The 11,654-nt window shown below is 38.4% G+C and overlaps 4 non-coding genes across 4 annotated transcripts; all 4 read left to right on the forward strand.

The window, feature by feature from the left end:
* The first annotated feature begins 570 nt into the window (after positions 1-570).
* Positions 571-684, forward strand: trnal-caa (transfer RNA leucine (anticodon CAA)). Its single transcript has 2 exons — positions 571-608; positions 639-684. It is a non-coding gene; the product is annotated as a tRNA-Leu (tRNA).
* A 1,963-nt stretch (positions 685-2,647) lies between these two features.
* On the forward strand, positions 2,648-2,720 carry trnav-cac (transfer RNA valine (anticodon CAC)). The gene has a single exon. It is a non-coding gene; the product is annotated as a tRNA-Val (tRNA).
* A 254-nt stretch (positions 2,721-2,974) lies between these two features.
* On the forward strand, positions 2,975-3,047 carry trnav-aac (transfer RNA valine (anticodon AAC)). Its single transcript has one exon. It is a non-coding gene; the product is annotated as a tRNA-Val (tRNA).
* A 1,146-nt stretch (positions 3,048-4,193) lies between these two features.
* Positions 4,194-4,266, forward strand: trnav-aac (transfer RNA valine (anticodon AAC)). The gene has a single exon. It is a non-coding gene; the product is annotated as a tRNA-Val (tRNA).
* Positions 4,267-11,654: the final 7,388 nt, after the last annotated feature.

Consider the following 11,654-nt stretch of genomic DNA (forward strand, 5'->3'; position numbering starts at 1 on the left):
TTCTGGCCCACTTGTTCATTTCTTTGGCATGTCCCATGTTATCTTTTCTTGGTGAAACTAGTTTCTCTGTTGTCCTGGTTTCATGGTTGTTAAATTTTTTTAGCTACTTATTTGGGTAAACAGGTTCATTACATAATTATAGATACTTTAATGTAATGAATGTGAACAGAGTCAGAAACTTTAATTTAATGAAATACTTTGCAATTGTAGATTTAAATCAATCATGAGTAACCGAAAGGAAACAGTTACATGGAGGAAACCTTTGAGATGACATGAGGAAGAAACTTTATGACTTTAACTCATTAGAGAATACAGGTTGTAGCTACTCAGGCAGTGAGGGCTTAACAGACATACATGAGACAGCGAAGGTTAAAATTCACAGTGTATTTATTTGGTGCACATAGGGAAAAAAAGAATCTTTGAGTACAAAATTCAGTGAAAATAGAAAAAGGAGCAAAATAGTGAAAACATGGTTACACAGTCATGGTTGATGGCTGAAAGGGGCTGAAAGGGGTCCAGGTACGGTGGAGCAGTGACGAGTGCAATGGCTTAGGGATGTCTTCCCTAAGTGTCAGGATGGCCGAGCGGTCTAAGGCGCCAGACTCAAGGTTCAAACCTTCCCCCTGATGTAAGGAGGATTCTGGTCTCCGAATGGAGGCGTGGGTTCGAATCCCACATCTGACATGATCCTTTAGGGGCAGTGGTGGCTCAGGTGGTTAAGATCAGGGGTTCAAGCACCAGCACTGCCAAGTTGCCACTGTTGGGCCCTTGAGCAAGGCCCTCTCTGCTCCAGGGGTGCCCTGCGCTCTGACCCCAACCTCCAAGGATGGGATATGCGAAGAAAGAATTTCACTGTGCTGTAATGTATATGTGACAAATAAAGGCATTTTCATTTCATTTCTTCGGTCTCCAACAGCTTTGCCATGCTTCACTTGCTCCACACCGCAGCCATGTGCTCCTCTGCTATCCAAAACATTGATGGTGCTGAACCAGCACAGTCTGTTCAGGTTTTTTATCAAGAAGAAAAACCTTAAAACATGTATCTTCAATTCAGTAAAACTTTCAATATAACAGAACTGTCAAAATTTTTGTACAGTGCAGCTGGATTTCCTGTCACTGTGGGTTAGGGTTAGAGCAGAGTAGCATAGTGCAGAGTCTGATACAGTTGCAGAGGAGATGAACAAATCCCCCTTTCTTCTCCATGGACTTTAATGTTGAATCAGAAAAAAAAACACTTTAGTCTAAAGTGAACAGTTGTTTTATATGTCTGAAATTAGTTTAGCTCCTGAGATTAACAATGGAAAGGGTTAAATATTTGTGCAGTATGAATGATAGAAAAACAGGCAGAGCCTATATTACAGAAGGTGCTCTTGTACTTGTCAGACCATAAGATAACCAAGTTCGCCATCTTGTGTTCATCAAGAAACATATCTTTCTTTTCCTCTATTTATGCTTTTTATATTCTTGAGTCTACTAAACTTTCCCTAGGTTCTACCTAGCTATAACCTTGCCATTTTAAAAAACATGTCCCCACCAAGAGATGTCAGAGTGACCATTTTAGCAATTATAAAGGAAACCCAGCAAATCTGTACACTCTATAGATTACACTGAGCACCTGCTTAGATACAGAACTGCTCTGAACAGCAGCTGGTCAGCGTATTTCTCTAATATCAATAATGCCAGCTGTAATAATTGATTTATTTTGAAGATGAGAGCCCGAGCTGCTTCTTTATATTTTCTGTAGTGTAGTGGTTATCACGTTTGCCTAACACGCGAAAAACCGGGCAGAAACAACCCAAGGCTTTTGAGCTTTGCTTCAGTATGCGTCCACTCGTCCTAATCGGCACCCTGAAGGCGACTGGAACAGTTTCTCCACAATGTGATGCCTAGTTTGAAATGCGCTTTAGTGCTTAGAAAATGAACAAGTGTCTACTTCAAATCAAGCAGCGCGTAGGGGCTTTTGCTGCAGGCCGCAAGCCATCACTTACACCGCAATTGTAAATCTGAAAGAGCTCTCAACAAAGAACTCTGGCCAAAGCCTGTCAAATGCAACTGGTGCACTTTGCCGTTCCGTTTTGACTTTCGAGACCGGGCAGAAACAAGCCTTGAGCTTTGCTCCAGTAAGAGCCCACTTGTCCTAATCAGGACAAGACTAGAGCAGTTTCTCCACTATGTGGTGCCTAGCTTCAAATGGGCTTTAGTGCATGAACAAGTGTTTGCTTGTTCGAGTCGAGCAACAAGTAGGGCTGTTTTTTTTTTGGCCTCAGGCAGCAAGCAACCACTTAGAACACAAGTGGAAATCACTTGTGGAAAGACCTCTCACAAGCAGAGAAGCCTTCGTCACACTCTTGCCAAAGCCTGCTAAACGCAGCTGGCGGACTGTCCTGTTCCGTTTGCTTTTTCAAGGGCGGCCCTCGTACATTTTCCACGCTCCAACATGCGGCTTAAAGGTCACGCGTTGGCCGGGAATCGAATCCAGGTCAACTGCTTGGAAGGCAGCTATGCTCACCATTATACCACCAATGCCTGAGGTCGCATACTCATTACTCGGTTGAAGGAACGCTTAAGCCTTTGCGTTGATCGATTATTTATTTATTTACTTACTTTGCGGTTCCCCCGCCGAAAGGAAACGCTTTCCTTCGCTTCTGTTTCTGTAGTGTAGTGGTTATCACGTTCGCCTCACACGCGAAAGGTCCCCGGTTCGAAACCGGGCAGAAACATCTTTTGGTGGTCAGGGGCTTGTGCTTTGCGTCGAATAAGACTCGAGTATTGCGCTCTGTAGCACCCGTGCCTTGGGAACAAGCAGAAACTGAGATCCGGCCCCACTCCCACATAGTTTCTGTAGCGTGACTGTTTTCACGTTTTCTGCTCATTTGCGCTGGCGAACAAAAGTCTTGATATTGTCTTTTTTTTGTTTTCTATTTTGGTTTAATTGATTTATTTTGAAGATGAGAGCCCAAACAGCTTCTTTGTAGTTTCTGTAGTGTAGCGGTTATCACATTCGCCTAACACGCGAAAGGCCCCCGGTTCGAAACCGGGCAGAAACAACCCAAGGCTTTTGAGCTTTGCTTCAGTATGCGTCCACTCGTCCTAATCGGCACCCTGAAGGCGACCGGAGCAGTTTCTCCACAATGTGATGCCTAGTTTGAAATGCGCTTTAGTGCATAGAAAATGAACAAGTGTATACTTCAAATCAAGCAGGGCTTAGGGGCTTTTGCTGCAGGCCGCAAACCATCACTTACACCGCAATTGGAAATCGGAAAGAGCTCTCACCAAAGAACTCTGGCCAAAGCCTGTCAAATGCAACTGGTGCACTTTGCCGTTCCGTTTTGACTTTCGAGACCGGGCAGAAACAAGCCTTGAGCTTTGCTCCAGTAAGAGCCCACTTGTCCTAATCAGGACCCTGAAGGTGACTAGAGCAGTTTCTCCACTATGTGGTGCCTAGCTTCAAATGGGCTTTAGTGCATGAACAAGTGTTTGCTTGTTCGAGTCGAGCAACAAGTAGGGCTTTTTTTTTTTGGCCTCAGGCAGCAAGCAACCACTTAGAACACAAGTGGAAATCACTTGTGGAAAGACCTCTCACAAGCAGAGAAGCCTTCGTCACACTCTTGCCAAAGCCTGCTAAACGCAGCTGGCGGACTTTTCTGTTCCGTTTGCCTTTTCAAGGGCGGTCCTCGTACATTTGCCACGCTCCAACATGCGGCTTAAAGGTCGTGTGTTGGCCGGGAATCGAACCAACGCCTGGGGCCGTGCACTCATTACTCGGTTGAAGGAACGCTTAAGCCTTTGCATTGATCGATTATTTATTTATTTACTTACTTTGCGGTTCCCCCGCCGAAAGGAAACGCTTTCCTTCGCTTCTGTTTCTGTAGTTTAGTGGTTATCACGTTCGCCTCACACGCGAAAGTTCCCCGGGCCGAAACCGGGCAGAAACATCTTTTGGTGGTCAGGGGCTTGTGCTTTGCGTCGAATAAGACTCGAGTTTTGTGCTCTGTAGGACCCGTGCCTTTGGGAACAAGCTGAAACTGAGATCCGGCCCCACTCCAACATAGTTTCTGTAGCGTGACTGTTTTCACGTTTTCTGCTCATTTGCACTGGCGAACAAAGGTCTTGATATTGTCTTTTTTTTTCTGTTTTCTTTTTTGGTTTAATTGATTTATTTTGAAGATGAGAGCCCGAACAGCTTCTTTGTAGTTTCTGTAGTGTAGTGGTTATCACGTTCTCCTAACCCGCGAAAGGCCCCCGGTTCGAAACCGGGCAGAAACAACCCAAGGCTTTTGAGCTTTGCTTCAGTATGCGTCCACTCGTCCTAATCGGCACCCTGAAGGCGACTGGAGCAGTTTCTCCACAATGTGATGCCTAGTTTGAAATGCGCTTTAGTGCATAGAAAATGAACAAGTGTCTACTTCAAATCAAGCAGCGCGTAGGGGCTTTTGCTGCAGGCCGCAAGCCATCACTTACACCACAATTGGAAATCGGAAAGAGCTCTCACCAAAGAACTCTGGCCAAAGCCTGTCAAATGCAACTGGTGGACATTGCTGTTCCGTTTAGACTTTCGAGACCGGGCAGAAACAAGCCTTGAGCTTTGCTCCAGTAAGAGCCCACTTGTCCTAATCAGGACCCTGAAGGTGACATACTCACAATTTGCTACTTTTTAAAAAACATGTGTTCATTCATATCTAAGAATATTGTATTTTGCAATAATAAAAATGTTTACTCACCCAGTGAAAGCCACAGATACATGAATATAACAGTGAACATGATGACTGGTCTCAGCTGATTGAAAATATTCTTTCTTTACTCTGATATGTTAACATCATAAAGGTTCATGAAGCTCCACCCCAAAGCATCACATGACAGTGTCAGTGATGTTAGTGTTGATTCTTATTGAAACATCCTGGCTTTACATTCATTTGGAACCTGTCCTGAACATGCAGTAAACAAACAATAACAGAATGAAAGATTTTTAATAAGGAGAAATATTTATTCCATTTCATAACATTAATCAATAATTGAATTAGAAAATACTTTGTTGTGTGGATTATAAACAGTGCATCTACTTTGGGACATTTAGGGTTTTTTTTGTTTATTTTGAAGCCTGTTTGTTAAATAGGATTACAAACATATTGGGGAGTATTTCACTGAGGTGAGGAACAAACCAGCCTCTTTTCTTTCTTGTGTCTATTATTTTTTAATCAATCTCATTTGATTTCTTATTAATATCATTATTCTGCTTAAAAAAATCACCGTCCCAAAAATCAATCATCCCATAACCTTGTACTCCAGTACATGTTAATTCTGAACTAATGCATGTACTAATCTCAAACTAATAAAGAGCTAACCTTAACTATGCTGTGAGTTTTATAAATTCATGTGGGAATAATACCACCTCACATACATTTCACACACACACACACATATATATCATGGATATTTCCTTGCTAGACCACCAGAGGGCAGCACTGAACATTAGAGTTGAACTCTATTTTGGTTCTATGTTTATTTCCCCTGTTCAGTTGGTTCACCTGTTTAGTGTTATGTGAGTAGTGACACAGGAATTAGCTTCCCGAGTTAAGCTCCTTTGCTCTACCTTGTAATTGCCTAGCTTCTGTTTGACGCACGTTTGTTTGCCTAGCCTAACCTAGCCTAGCCTAGCCTAAACTAGCTTAGCATAGCCTAGCCTAGTTTATTTCCGAATCAAGTTTTGGTTTGCTTTATTTTACTGCAGTTTCTGCTTCTATGTAGTAGTTTAGTCAGCAGAATAAAAGACAAATACAAAGTTATTAAAATGAAATGTTTTAAAATGTCTGTGTATTGATAAATCCTTTATTATAAGAAGAGGAATTGTGGGAACTTTTGATTCTGTTCGCCAAAAAGATTCGCTTAAATTCATTTACTGATGTTCTCAGTGACTCTTCATAAGTTACATCATTACACCAGTTGGTGTTTCAGTCTGTCAATACATTCATTTAAAAAAAAAAGGTTTCAGGAGACAAGTCTTAGTATTATAATTGATTCGAATTGGCATGTCGACTTTTAAGAGGTCTGATAAAGTTATTTTCAAGAAAGCCATTTCAGGCAGTGAGAGAGGATCGAGCGATACAAATGTAATTTGGAAAAAAATACACATTTTTATGTTAGTGTATTAAATAGTTTTAATACAATAATTTAGCCATCTAGCCAATGTAGCCATCAGTCATTTCAGAATAACAGTCTCTGTTTCTTTCCTGACAATGTTGGCATCTTCATCCTTTGGTCCAATTTTATCTGCAAAACTGCCTGGTGTAAGAAGAACATAAAGAAATATATCAGTGAAGTATTTTTTGCAAATCATATAATAAAAAATAAAAAAATGACTAGATTAATACAAATGGTAATTAATCAATATAATTTATAAACAGATTAAATATCCTTGTAATAATTATTATAACAGATGAAAAATAAATGACCTGTAACTAGAGTGAGAATCAGTGGTATGTATCTCACTATGTACAGTAAGTTGTATAGTTGATCCATTTCTGAACACAGCTCTGTGAGGATTCTGTATAATAGTGCTGTATGTGCTGAACTTTACACGTCTCTAGAAGGACACACCCAGGAAGTGATGCTGTTGGAGCATAATTTTACACAGATCATCACTTCACAGTATCAGTGACAGTGAACTGAGTCACTAATACAACACAGAACTTTTCCACTGTTGCTGATCAACTTTCTGTGTGATTTGGTTTGGATATTTTTGGATGTTTTATTTACCTTTTGCTCTCTTTTTGATCTTTTGTCTATTTCTACACCTTAGTTTATTAGTTATTCCTCTTACAGTAAATAAAGTAATTAAAGTTATTTAATTACACATTAAATTAGTGGTGTCTGCATCTACATCTGGAACCAATATTCCATTTAACTCCAAACTAGTTTCTATAGTAAGCAAACATTTAAAACTAATCCATTTGACATAGTCATGTTGTTTGCATGTATTTTTCAGATTCCATCTAGAATAAACCAAATAAATCAAATATAGCATTAATATTCTAACTTTAATGGTACAAGAATGTCCAGAACAGAGCGTTTACTGGGTTTCTGATCCACAGTGTCCACTGGTTCCATGCAATAATAACCAGTTACACAACAAACTAGCTGTATGAGGAGTTGTTAGTGAAGTGCAGTTTGGGCTTTATTCTACAAACAATACAACATTAGTTAACCTCTAATATTGTGTCCATTAAAATATTACATTTGATGGTTAAATGATGGTTAATGTGAAAGGATGATGATGAAGTGAATGTAAAAGTGTAAATATCTCCATCTTGTGAGAAAAGCATGACTCTTAAGTTGGTAAAAGGAAAAGAAGAGTAAAGCTCAGTGTAATCACTGCTTGACTCGTATGAACATTTTAGAATAACAGAGTCTGTTTCTTTTCTGACAATGTTGGCATCTTCATCGGTCAGCCCAATTTAATCTGCTAAACTGCCCATTATAAAGAAGAATATAAATAAACTATTTAGTAGAATAACAAGTAAACTCTATGTCACAATTGTTTACTGTGAAAAGTAGCAACATCATCTCAGAGAATGTGAGCAGGTTGTGTGGTGCTCTAGTTCTAGACCCACAATAAGATAAGTGACTGCGCCATCTTGTGTTCACTGAAGAGAAAAACCTTATCACACTAATAAATAGTTTTATAATTTAGCAATTTAAAATTTCTCCTTCTCTCTCTCTGTCTCTCTCTCTCTCTCTCTCTCTTTCACACACACACTCACACACACACATTCATGAAAATTTTAAGGGTCAGACACACTTCAGCAGGTAAAAGATAGTGTAGTGTGTGAACATTATCTGTGAGTGAGCATGTAGTGAAAACACCCCTATTACACCAATAAACTTATCACACATGCAATTACAATTTTGTAGAATGAAAGGTTCAGTGACAACAGCCTATGCAGGATTATGAAGTAAATAAAAGATTTAAACATTGCTTGGTGAAATATGTTCATGGCTTGTTAAAGTTGGGCTGTCAAAATACATAATACTTAAAATAAGTAATTGTTCTTTATAATAACAATGACACAACACCACACTACAAGAAAACACTTTAAGCAGAAGGATTTTAACAGTGTGATAGCACAGTGACACAGCAGGTAGTGTTGCTGCATCACAGCTTCAGGATCCCCAGTTTGATGATGTGTTCAGGTTACTGTCAGTTTGTGTGCAGTTTTGCATCACCTCCAAAATACATGACAGTAGTAAATTTACTAATAAATTCACTATGTGTAAATAAGTATGTGAAAGGGTTTGTGTATGGAGCTCTGCAAAGGACTGACATCCCATTCAGGGTGTTTCCTACCTCATGTGTGGGACAAACTCCATATCAACCATGACCCTGATCAGTAGAGAGAAAGAGAGAATCCCCCAAAAGGGCGTGTAACTTTCTCTAAAGCACTGGCAAAACTTTTTTATATATAACAAAACTGTGTGAAAGTTTTTGTACAGTGCAGCTGGATTTCCTGTCACTGTGGGCTGCAGAGCACAGTAGTATAGAGCAGAGTCTGATACAGCAGCAGAGGAGATGATCAGATCCACTTTCTTACTCGTTTGATCTGGTTTTATGGACAATCGTGGATGAGGTGGTTGAGCCTCAGTGACATAACTACCGCTTTCATCAGTTAGCAGCAGAAACTCAGGTCTTGATCCAGGTTTTTGTCGATACCAGTGGAGACTGTTAACTGATCCAGTATATGTGCAGGACAGTGAGATGTTGCTGCCTTCCATTGAAAATACATTGGTTTGATCTGGTTTAATGTTATTGTCAGCAGCCTCTGCTATAAAAACATTACAACAATATTGTGATATTTTAATCATAAATGACACATTTCACATGGAAAATTGTGTCTTCTTAATTAGAAAAAATAATATTTTGTGTGCAGTGTATATGACTTACCAACATCAGCAAGAGTGAAAAACACCACGAAGAGGAACAACATTGTTTTCCTGAGTATTTAGTTCAAACCTCTAGCTTTAGAAATGAATGTCAGTGTTACTATTTGATGTACATCTCCACCTCTAGCTCCACCTACTTGTATTTATGCATATTCATGACTACTTTTCTATACTCAACATTTTGACATTATGAGTTTGGATCTCTCTCTCTCTCTCTCTCTCTCTCTCTCTCCCTCTCTCTCTCATTAATAAAATAAGAATATTTTGTTGTGATGTCTTCATAACCACCATATATTTCTCTTTTTGTGTTTTTTTCCCACAAGGATGTTGAAAGCAGTCATAAAACTCAACTCTAGTGAATTGGTCATAAAGAAAGTCCTACATCATGTCCTATCAGGGGAGTAAACACAGAATATGACCTTAAATTTACTTAAATACTTGATTATTAATCACAAGATAACATTTGAAACCAAAATACTTTTATGAAATGATTCTATGACAAAACAGTGGAAAAAATCAGTGCACTAATGAATGAGTTCTAGTCAACCTTGAATGAGGAACCTGTCCTAAGCACATAGTAAACAAATATTGACAGCATGTCATTTTTAATAATGAAAACAATCAATCTATTCTATAAATATTAAATCATCATTAAATTACTATATATTGTGGTTGAAAAAAATAATATACACACATTAGGGCATTGTTTGTGTGCTTATTTGTTTGTTGTGATTATAAATAGGACAGTTTGGAGGGTATTTCACTGAGGTAATGAACAAACCAGCCTCTTTTCTGTCTTTGTCTATTTTACTTTGTCATGACCCATTTGATTTTAATATAATTGATAAAGCCATCTGCTTAATAAAGCCACTGTGAAAACATTAGGCATCATCAAAAACACTTTGCAGTTTACAGATTAGTATTGATTCACCCCTAATTATTAACAGTAGTACAGATTTATTATCAAATATAATTAGGATCATCTGTATCTTGGGACCTGAAACAAAAATCTCACTTAGAAGTTTCCTAAACAATCTTGCTTTCTTTTACAGGTTCTGCAGATGCAGGGTCTCAGAGGGTAACAGACATATTCCCAAAACCCACAGCAATTAAGTGCTGAAGTATTCAATCAATGTCAAAAACACACTGGAAAATCAAACTAGTGGACATTCTTATTATTCAAGACTCAAGACCAAAGTAAACCTGCACAGAAACATATGTTGAACACGTCAGATCTCAAGCACAATAAACACAGAAATAACTGCTCATCAAAGAATTAGCATTTATTATCATTATTCCTGTAATAGTATAGCATTTTGTGGTATTTCTAACATGTGAACTTTACACTGTCATTTACTAAGCTAGCTAAAGTCAGTGTGATAAAAGCTGCCACCACTGGCTATGAGAACTGCCCTTAGTGCTGTGGAGACTGAGTGAACATGTGGCAGCACAGTGAGAGTCTGGAGTGGAGCAACCATTTCCATTTCAACCACAACTTGTGATTTCAAGTGCTATTTTATAATCTGCCAAATAATGAAGAGTGAAGTATTTAGTTCAGTGTTAAATGAAAAATCAGCATCCTAAATTATTTAAATATATATTGTTATTGAACTTTGTGTTACATTTTTATTACATCAGGGGAATAACAAATTCATTTTTTTGATTAAAGATTAACATTTATTTTTAAAGGATTTCTTCTCTGATTGTTCAACCAATAAGCATTACCAACATATGTAAGAGGATCATTGTTGAAATTCAAAGCAAATCAACACCAGAGTCTGAGAAATAAGAAAGAAAAGTGTATTTGAATGAAACAAGTAAACATCTCCCCCTGCTGAGAAAAAAAACATGCAGCTTGACTTTTTGTACAGTGTGTTTGAGTTTTGTGTCACTGTGGGCTCCATGGTGCAGTAGTACAGTGCAGAGTCTGATACTGCAGCAGGAAAGATCTCCAGATCTACTTTCTTGTTCGTTTTACGAACTTTGGTGGATAGTCGTGGGTCATGTTCAGCTTTAGTGACACTATCTGAGGATTTAGGAATTAGCAGCAGAAACTCTGGTTCTGTTTAAGGTTTTTGTCGATACCAGTGGAGATTTCTAGCTGAGTCATCATATGTGCAGGTCAGTGTGATGTTGCTGCCTTCACTTGAAGATATCATGGTTTGTTCTGGTGTAATGCTGCTGTCAACAGCACCTGCTGTAAAACATTACAACAACATAAACATTTCTACTTTCATTGTGTAAGTTAATTAATCATGTTTAGGTATCAGCTCATTTCCAGCATTCACCTAAAGTTTGTGTATAATATAAATGACTTACCGATGTTTTTAACAACTATGAAAATAAAGAAGAGTAACATGACTGTTGTGTCTCTCTTGCAGTAGGTATAAATGGCAGGATCTCTGTGAAACTTTCTAAACTGTATCTTACCACATCTAGCTCCACCCACTTTTACTTAGTAATAATATTTTGTCAGTTCTGGCATTATATATGCTAAATCCATTGTTTAAACTACAAGCAGTGAATGTTCATAATATATTTTATTGCTTGTTTAAGTCTGTTAAGGCTAAATTTTGATAGATTTAGTGATAATATTAAGCAGTTCACTAGAATGAGAATCTCTTTACTAATTGTTTCCATATTGTTTCTGTAGTATAGTAACTGCATTCAATCATATATTCAGATTAATTTTATATATTCTGTAATGCTACATGCTACAC

This window comes from Hemibagrus wyckioides, unplaced genomic scaffold, assembly GCF_019097595.1.
Source record: "Hemibagrus wyckioides isolate EC202008001 unplaced genomic scaffold, SWU_Hwy_1.0 Contig12, whole genome shotgun sequence".
NCBI lineage: Eukaryota > Metazoa > Chordata > Actinopteri > Siluriformes > Bagridae > Hemibagrus > Hemibagrus wyckioides.